Source organism: Zea mays, chromosome 5 (genome assembly GCF_902167145.1).
Source record: "Zea mays cultivar B73 chromosome 5, Zm-B73-REFERENCE-NAM-5.0, whole genome shotgun sequence".
In the NCBI taxonomy this organism is placed as follows: Eukaryota; Viridiplantae; Streptophyta; class Magnoliopsida; order Poales; family Poaceae; genus Zea; species Zea mays.
The window spans coordinates 85,691,620-85,700,065 of record NC_050100.1 but is presented as its reverse complement, the minus strand read 5'-3'; the positions used below and the strand labels follow the sequence as shown (position 1 = coordinate 85,700,065).

Here is an 8,446-nt window from a genome sequence, read left to right as displayed (position 1 = left end):
AAGTTCATCTCATGAAATCTTATTGCCATTTGCTCTTAATTGAAGACTTTGGTGAGGCAATGAGGTTAAAAGGCCAAGATTGATCCCGTTTTGGTGCTTGATGCCAAAGGGGGAGAAAATAAAGGCCAAAGCGATAAATGGATCAGCTACCACTTGAGAGATTTTGAAAATAGTAGAATAGAGTTTTTGTTGTGTCAAAAGCTTTTATTGTCTCTCTTGTCAAAAGTTGGCTTCTTGTGGGGAGAAGTATTGATTATGGGAAATAGGGGGAGTTTTTGAAATCTTTGATCAATCTCTTTTGTAATGACTCTCTTTATACTTCAACATGTGTGTTTGACTTAGAGATAGAGATTTGAGTTTGATTTGCAAAAACAAACCAAGTGGTGGCAAAGGATGATCCATATATGCCAAAATTGAATAAAACCAATTTGAGTTTTTATTTAAAGTGATTTTGCACTTGTTCTAGTTGCTTTATATTGTGTTGGCATAAATCACCAAAAAGGGGGAGATTGAAAGGGAAATGTGCCTTTGGGCCATTTCTAAGTATTTTGGTGATTGAGTGCAAACACAAGTGCTTAAATGTGAAAATATGCCCAAGGATGATCAAAGTGCAAATCACAAGTTAAGGTATGTTTCTAAGCCTTAGTACATTGGTTTTGTGTACTAATATATTTGTCTAAGTGTTAGAAACAGATAGAAGAAGAGAAGAGAAGACTTGGCTGCGTACAGCCAAGGGGCTGCTTCGGTCTGGGGCACCGGACTGTCCGGTGGTGCACCGGACAGTGTCCGGTGCGCCAGGCTGCCTCGGCCGAAGAGGCCGCTCTCGGGTTTTTCTCCGGCGACTTCGGCTAAAATTCACCGGACTGTCCGGTGTGCACCGGACTGTCCGGTGAGCCAACGGTCGGCCGGGCCAACGGTCGGCCGCGCGATCGGCGCGCGACACGTGGCCGAGCCAACGGTCGGAAGGAAGCACCGGACTGTCCGGTGTGCACCGGACTGTCCGGTGCGCCAGATCTGCAACGGTCGGCAACGGTCGGCTTCGCCATTTAAGGAAACAAATCGGGCACCGGACAGTGTCCGGTGTGCACCGGACTGTCCGGTGCGCCACGAGACAGAAGGCAAAGATGGCTTTCCAGATTTGTTCCCAACGGCTCCTAGCTGCCTTGGGGCTATAAAAGGGACCCCTAGGCGCATGGAGGAATATACCAAGCATTCCTACAACTCTTCTAAGCACCAAGACATCAATCTCACGCATTCGTTTCATTGTGATAGCATATAGAGCTCTTGTGGAGTTGTGAACTCTTTGTGTTGCGTTGCGAGCTCTTGTTGCGACTTGTGTGCGTGTTGTTGCTCTGATTTTCGAGTCTTGTGTGCGTTGCTCATTCCCACCTTACTCCGTATTTCTTTGTGAACTCAATTGTAAGGGCGAGAGACTCCAAGTTGTGGAGATTCCTCGCAAACGGGAAAAGATCAAAGGAAAGAAAAACACCGTGGTATTCAAGTTGATCATTGGATCACTTGAGAGGAGTTGAGTGCAACTCTCGTCCGTTGGGACGCCACAACGTGGAGTAGGCAAGTTTTGTACTTGGCCGAACCACGGGATAACCACCGTGTCAACTCTGTGATTGCTTTCTTGTGGTTATTGTGTTTTGACTCATCTCTAGCCACTTGGCCATACTTGTGCTAACTCTTAACAAGTTTTTGTGGCTTAAGTTTTGAAGTTTTACAGGATCACCTATTCACCCCCCCCCCCCTCTAGGTGCTCTCACATTGCCACCATACGAAGATACTGTTGCTTCGTAGCTCATCAAAAACTGCTTTGGGTCTGAGTGGCCATCGAATATGGGAAGCTGAGGCGGCTTGTAGGACTGAGGCCAAGGTGTAGCCTGCAGCTCAGCGGACAGAGGAGAAGCATCATCAAAAACAAAATTCCCATGATGGAAATTGTCATACCAGTCATCTTCGTTGAGGAAACCCTCCTGATGAAGGTCTTGGTGCTGAGGCCTTCGGTGTTGCTCATCCTGAGTGAGATGACGAACTTCTTCAGAGGCTTCGTCTATCTGCCTTTGCAGTTCAGCTAGCCTGGCCATCTTTTCCTTCTTCCTCTGCACCTGTTGATGAAGCATCTCCATGTCTCTGATTTCTTGGTCTATCTCATCCTCTGGCGGTGTCGGGCTAACAGCCTTCCTTTTCTGACTTCGGGCCTCCCGAAGAGAGACGGTCTCCTAATTGTGGTCCAGTGGTTGCAGAGCTGCAACCCCAGTTGCTGAAGCTTTCTTCGGCGCCATAGCGAAAGTTTATGATCGCCGAAGGTGTTCAAAACTCAAAAAGTGGAAGTGAGTTCACCGGAGGTGGGCGCCAATGTTGGGGACTTGTTCTCAAATGCTATGAGTTAAGAACAAGGCAACACAGAAAATGTTAATCGATAAATTCCTTCGTCCTTCGAAGCATTATTTCCCTTAGGATATAATGATTTTTGGACGAAGGTTATGAAGGGCGTACCTTCATAAATGTAGCATACGATGACGAAGAAAGAATTATGAGGAATATAAACGATAACATAGAAAACTATATGTTATTGTTAACTTATTTTAGCATTTATTATTACGAGGAAACAGGAATGATATCGAATTACAAATGTACCTTCAGCTTGAAAGATGAAAAGTACAGGTGTGACGCAAAAGCAGATGCCAAATCCGCGTGACCAGTACGGGGGTACTGTTCACCTATTTATAGGCACGGGACACAGCTCATATAAAATTACATTCATGCCCTTTACATTTGGTAGTAATTCTACAGTAATCTACCGAGGTCTGAATAGCCTTTTCATCTTTAAGTCGGTTTCTTTTTCTGCTATTACGTCGAAGCTTTCCTGCTCACAGCTTTGGTGCTGTGTAGACCTTCGTATTCCTTGGGCTTCTCCCACTGTGGTACCGATTCGAGTCCGAAGATACCTGTTCACACATTATACTCCAAAAACACTGTTAAATCTTTTTTTGAGGACCTTCGGAAGCCGAAGGCCCCCAACATACTACAACTCCAAACAGGGCCTAAGTTTTCTGCTCCGTGCGCGCCGATAGAACGCTTGGGGCAAGCTACTGTAGATGCACTTGGAGTTGGGGCGACAAGATTAGTGATACATGGACTCGATTTTTTAGTAGAATAAGCACATGAAGTTCAATACGAACCATTCAGTACGCAGGTTTACAACTGAGTAGATTTCTAAATAGAAATATGATTAGTGAATGCAACTAAGTAGATTTCTATGTACTTAGAGTTCCATACATAGAAGCATTTGAATGCTAATTGCTAATTTTTTTTGAGGAAGAACACAAGTTCTTTATTATTGGTTCAAGGTGAAATTACAATCCCTACTAGTTGCTTCCATAAGCCAATTAGGGAAGCAATCTAGCCAAAATAAAATAGGAGCCAACTCTATAGCCTTACTTGCACAAAGGTGAGCTACCTCATTTCCCTCTCTATTAACGAAGGATGCATGCATCAAAGGATATGAAAACCACACTCGTCTCTCTGGTTTCTTACCATAAACCTGCGATAGCACTCCTTCTTCCCTCATCTGACCGGAGAAGAGCCACCAGGACAGAGTTGTCAACTTCTAAAATAACTTTTTCCATGCTAAGCATCTGGGCCAACACCACGCCATCACGAGCAGCCAAAGCTTCGCTCGTTAGCGCATCAGGGATGTGTTCATATAACTGTGCTGCTGCCGCCAAAACCTCTCCCTGTGAGTTCCTCATCACCACACCCCCAGCCCCTTTGCCCGTCTTAGCAACAAAAGCAGCATCCGAGTTAATTTTCACCCAACCTTCAGCGAGTTCCATACATAGAAGCATGTGAATGCTAATTAGGGCTGAAAAAAAAGCTCGAGCTCGACGAGCTGGCTCGGGCTCGCAGCAGCTCGGCTCGGATCGGCTCCACGCTCAGAACGAGCCCGAGCCGAGCCTGTTTCTGTGGATCTTGAAAAGTGCGAGCCAGCTCGGCTCGGCTCGGTGCAGCTCGCGAGCTGGCTCGTGGCTCGACCCAACAACAATTTGTTACATAAAATCTTAATTAGCATATAATATTAGTACCGAGTAGACAATTAATTTATGTTATTTAAGATTACTATACAAAAATAATCTATTTTATATATTATATTAGTGATATATCTATTTTACTAATTCAAAATATGTTATTTAAAATATTTTTAAGATTTTATATTATAATTTAGAGAGCAGATTTACGTTTATGCCTAGGCTCATTGGCTCGGCGAGCCGGCTCGCGAGCGAGGAGCGAGCCGAGTCGAGCCGCGTTTTCGAGCTCGTGAGATGAGCGAGCCAAGCCGAGCTCGGCTTGGCTCGTTTTCACCCCTAATGCTAATTGCTAATTTTTTCTTCAGCGAGTTCCATACATAGAAGCATGTGAATGCTAATTGCTAATTCTTCAGCTCTGTGAACTTCGACACTCAAATGGTTACAATAGACTGATTTGAATTTGAACTTGTCTTGTCGATGATACAGCCCGTCATAAGTTGTAGCTATTTGAATTTGAACTTGTCTTCCTTATTTATATAAGCTAAAAACTGTGCTACCAAACAGTGCTATGTATAAAGAAATACTTTGATTTTACTGAAACTACAGTTTTGTGTCATAGCATACTGCATACTATAGTATTGAAATACTGTAGTATGAGAAAACTACATTTCAAAACAGGGTCTAAGTGGTGTGGTTAAATATACATGTTATTAATCCCATGTACATGTACTACAAGACTCTAAAACTGGATATATACTAGCATGTCTATCTGGATTCTGGACGTACGTACGTCCTCGCACGCGTACGTTTTTAGTTACTGCAGTGCGCAAGTGCGTGCGTGCAGGCGCTTGTTGTTGGACCGGTCGGATCGGACCCGGCTGGCGACGACGCACGGGTTGGGTCGAGCGAGCACGTGTAAGACGTAGTAGTAGTACGCTGCAGCGGACTCTGCACTGCACGCGGTGTCGAACTGGAGAGGCTGCTGGTGGCGCTGCCCAGACGACGGAGCCACGAGGCCCAGCGCCGGCACGTACGTAGGACCCATGCATGCATGCTCTCCGTCCGGTAGGAACACGGTGGTGGCCGGACAGCTAGCCACCGTCGTCCGGGTCTCCGTACGACCGCGTTGAACTGTGCAGGTACGTGCAGGCGTGGACGTCGAGCTGGAGCACTCGCCCAGTGGCCCGGCCGGGCCTTATCTACCTTGCTCGTGGACTCTGGAATTCTGGATCACCGTCGCGCCCCGCCCGCATTCATTGCTCGGCGTCTACCCCCAGCATGCACACGGCAGATGAGTAACTGCTGGAGTCGAGTTTATGGTTGCGTGCGACAGTGTTGTCGCGTCGTCGGTCGGACCCCACATGGAAGCGGATGCGATGCATGGCCCATCCCCCCTAGTGGCTCGAGCAGCTGCTACTGTGCGCCTGTGTGCCCGCAAGGCCGCAATCCATGTGACCATGCCGGCGCGGCGCATACCGTACGGTCCGGAATCACGGACGCGTACCCCCTCGCTTTTGTGCATAGGAAATGTGCGCGTCTTTCTATGCGCGCGTGCTTGCATTTTGCATGCATCGTCGGCCCTCGCCAGTCCTCTTGCTACTCCATCCATCCATCCATGCGTCGAAATCTATGCCTTGGTCCGGCCATGCGCGGTTTCGTACGTACTTGTTGTTCTTGGGACTAGACTATGGACATGTCTGGTGCAGATTTTTTTACCGGCTTTTCCCAGAATCTAGCTGTGGGGAGAATCTAACTGTGTAGAGAATCTAATTATCATTAGGATTACGTGCAGAGGAAGATAACGTTGTCCATGGGGCTCAAGATTTATAAAGTGACGGATTACTACTATTACGACGACTCAACCGATTATATATTTATGTTGATTTTGAATGATTTTTATCCAAACGAATTTTATAGAAACTGTCTGAAAAGCTGAGTGTTTGGTAGTCCGCAGCAGATTTTAGTGACCAGAAACTCCGAAAAGGCGAAACAAACGGGGCTATATGGGCCTGCACCCGCAGTCCAAACTGCAGCGACCACTGCCTAGGACTAGGAAGTACAGATACAGTGACTTCTGTACTACTGGTCCGTACGTATCGCTCGATCGGTCACCTAGGGAAGAAAAAAAAAGCGAGAGAAACTTTTCGTGAATTCCTATGGTGGTTGGATGACCGAATTTTTTATATTTTGGCTCTTTCTCGAAAAAAAAATACACGTTTGGACCTTAGAAAATTTTAATGTCATTTTTTGACCCTTTGCTCGGCGCCATAGCCTATGGCGCCGAGGTAACACATTTCGGCGCCATAGGCTATGGCGCCGAGGTACGTGCTACGCCAACGTGGTACCGAGCTCGACGCCAAGATCTATGGCGCCGAGCTCGGATGTATGACAACAAAATATGTTTAGCTCAGTTGGTAGAGTGCAAGGATTTTAACTTTAAGGTTGTGGGTTCAAGCCCCATGGTGGACGTTCAATATTTTTTTGTCTTTGTCACTAATTTATTTTTTTGTTGTCCATATTTTTCGTTTATGTCGCTGATTTGTCCGTCCAGATTTATTTTTCATCTAGTTTTTTTTTGTTTTTATGACTGATTTATTTATTCATCTAGATATTTTTGTTTTTGTTTTTGTTTATTCAAACTCCGTGACGCAAGTACCATGCACATAAGTAACCCACCCTATGGAAGTATAGAGTACTTTATAAAATCATCAAGTCACTGTTTATTTATACCTAGTATATTTATATTTTGGACTCTAATTATAATCTTTTTGTTTATTAAGTATATTTATATTTTGGACTCTAAAACTCCAATAATCTAATGTATTCGAAATTATACTTTTTAATATTAAGTATATTTATAAATTTTTAATACTTTTTGTCTTTGTCATTGATTTATTTTTTTTGTTGTCTAGATATTTCGTTTATGTCGCTGAATGGAAAGGTTAATTAAATCCGTGGATTAAATATACTGTTTAGTTAGTAGTATGTAAATTAAATATAAAAGTGAGGGATTGTACCCCTGCACAGAGACACAAGCTCACAAAGATGAATATGTGTGCTTCTTTTTACTGGGAATATGTTATTATGTTTTTAGAATTTATGTTCAAAAGAACTCAATGAAAATATAATATTTTTATGTGGTCATGATTGAAGTAAGAGTGTTCTCATTTGATTTTTATTATGGTTAGCTGAGCAAACAAGGGGGAAAGTTGACGGCTTGCGGCCACTGTGGCACACAGCCGCTGTGCTCGCTGGATAAACAAAAAAATATGGACGGATAAACAAATCAGTCACAAAACCAAAAAATCTGGATAAGAAATAAATCTAGACGGACAAATCAGCGACATAAACGAAAAATCTGGACAACAAAAAAATCAGTGACAAAGACAAAAAAAAAGTATTAAAACATGCCCATCGTGGGGCTTGAACCCACGACCACAAGGTTAAAAGCCTTGTGCTCAACCAACTGAGCTAGACAAGTTTTGTGTACATAATAGAGCTCGGCGCCAAGATCTATGGCGCCGAGCTCGGTGCCACGTCGGTGCCACGACGTCCGTTTGTGCCAGCGCAGCACGCACCTCGGCGCCATAGCCTATGGCGCCGAGCTGTGTTACCTCGGCGCCATTGGCGATGGCGCCGAGTAGAGGGTCCAAAAATGACATTAAAATTTTCTAAGGTCTAAACGTGTATTTTTTTCCAAGGAAGAGCCAAAATATAAAAAATTCGGGTTGGATGACCCCGGCCGTTAGTACGGTCGTGTTCGCGAGACCGGCTTGACCCGTCTAACTGGAGCAGGCTTGGGCTAATATCCTGCTGGTCGTCCAACGCACCACACCCATCATGTAGCCAGGCTCAAAGGCCAACTAACCAGGGCCGTTCCTAATTATTTAGGGGTCTGAGGCGAAACCTAACATAGAGGCCCCATCCACCCATCTATATATAATAGCTGTATGTCCGTACGTTGTTACGGCGCGAACATGTTATGATAAAATACATTAATATACAGAAACATTAATCATCATTCTACCTATATGCTCCCTAATGAACAAACTGATCAAACTGATGTCAAGAAAACAAGAAGGATGAAAAACAAATCATCAACCATTTTGCTCATATAAGGGAGTAGCACTTTTCCTATCAGTATCCCACCTTGTAAAATTCAATTTTGTTCTAAAAAAGTATATTCAAGAAACAATTGAGGGAACTCCATCATAAGTTGATGAAATGGGACATTTTTTGTGGCACATTGACATATAGTCAAAGTAAAAGCAGGAAAATGTAGCACAATCGCAAACTCCAAGAAAATATATTTTCAATGCAAAAAACATATGCATAAAGTCTCGTGTCCGTGCGTTACAACAGCACACGAATTATTTAATAAAATGTTAGTGCACAATAGTATATACATAATA

The 8,446-nt window shown here is 44.1% G+C and overlaps 1 non-coding gene across 1 annotated transcript; it reads right to left on the bottom strand.

Annotated features, from left to right (window-relative positions):
- Positions 1-7,442: 7,442 nt before the first annotated feature.
- On the bottom strand, positions 7,443-7,515 carry TRNAK-UUU (transfer RNA lysine (anticodon UUU)). The gene has a single exon. It is a non-coding gene; the product is annotated as a tRNA-Lys (tRNA).
- Positions 7,516-8,446: the final 931 nt, after the last annotated feature.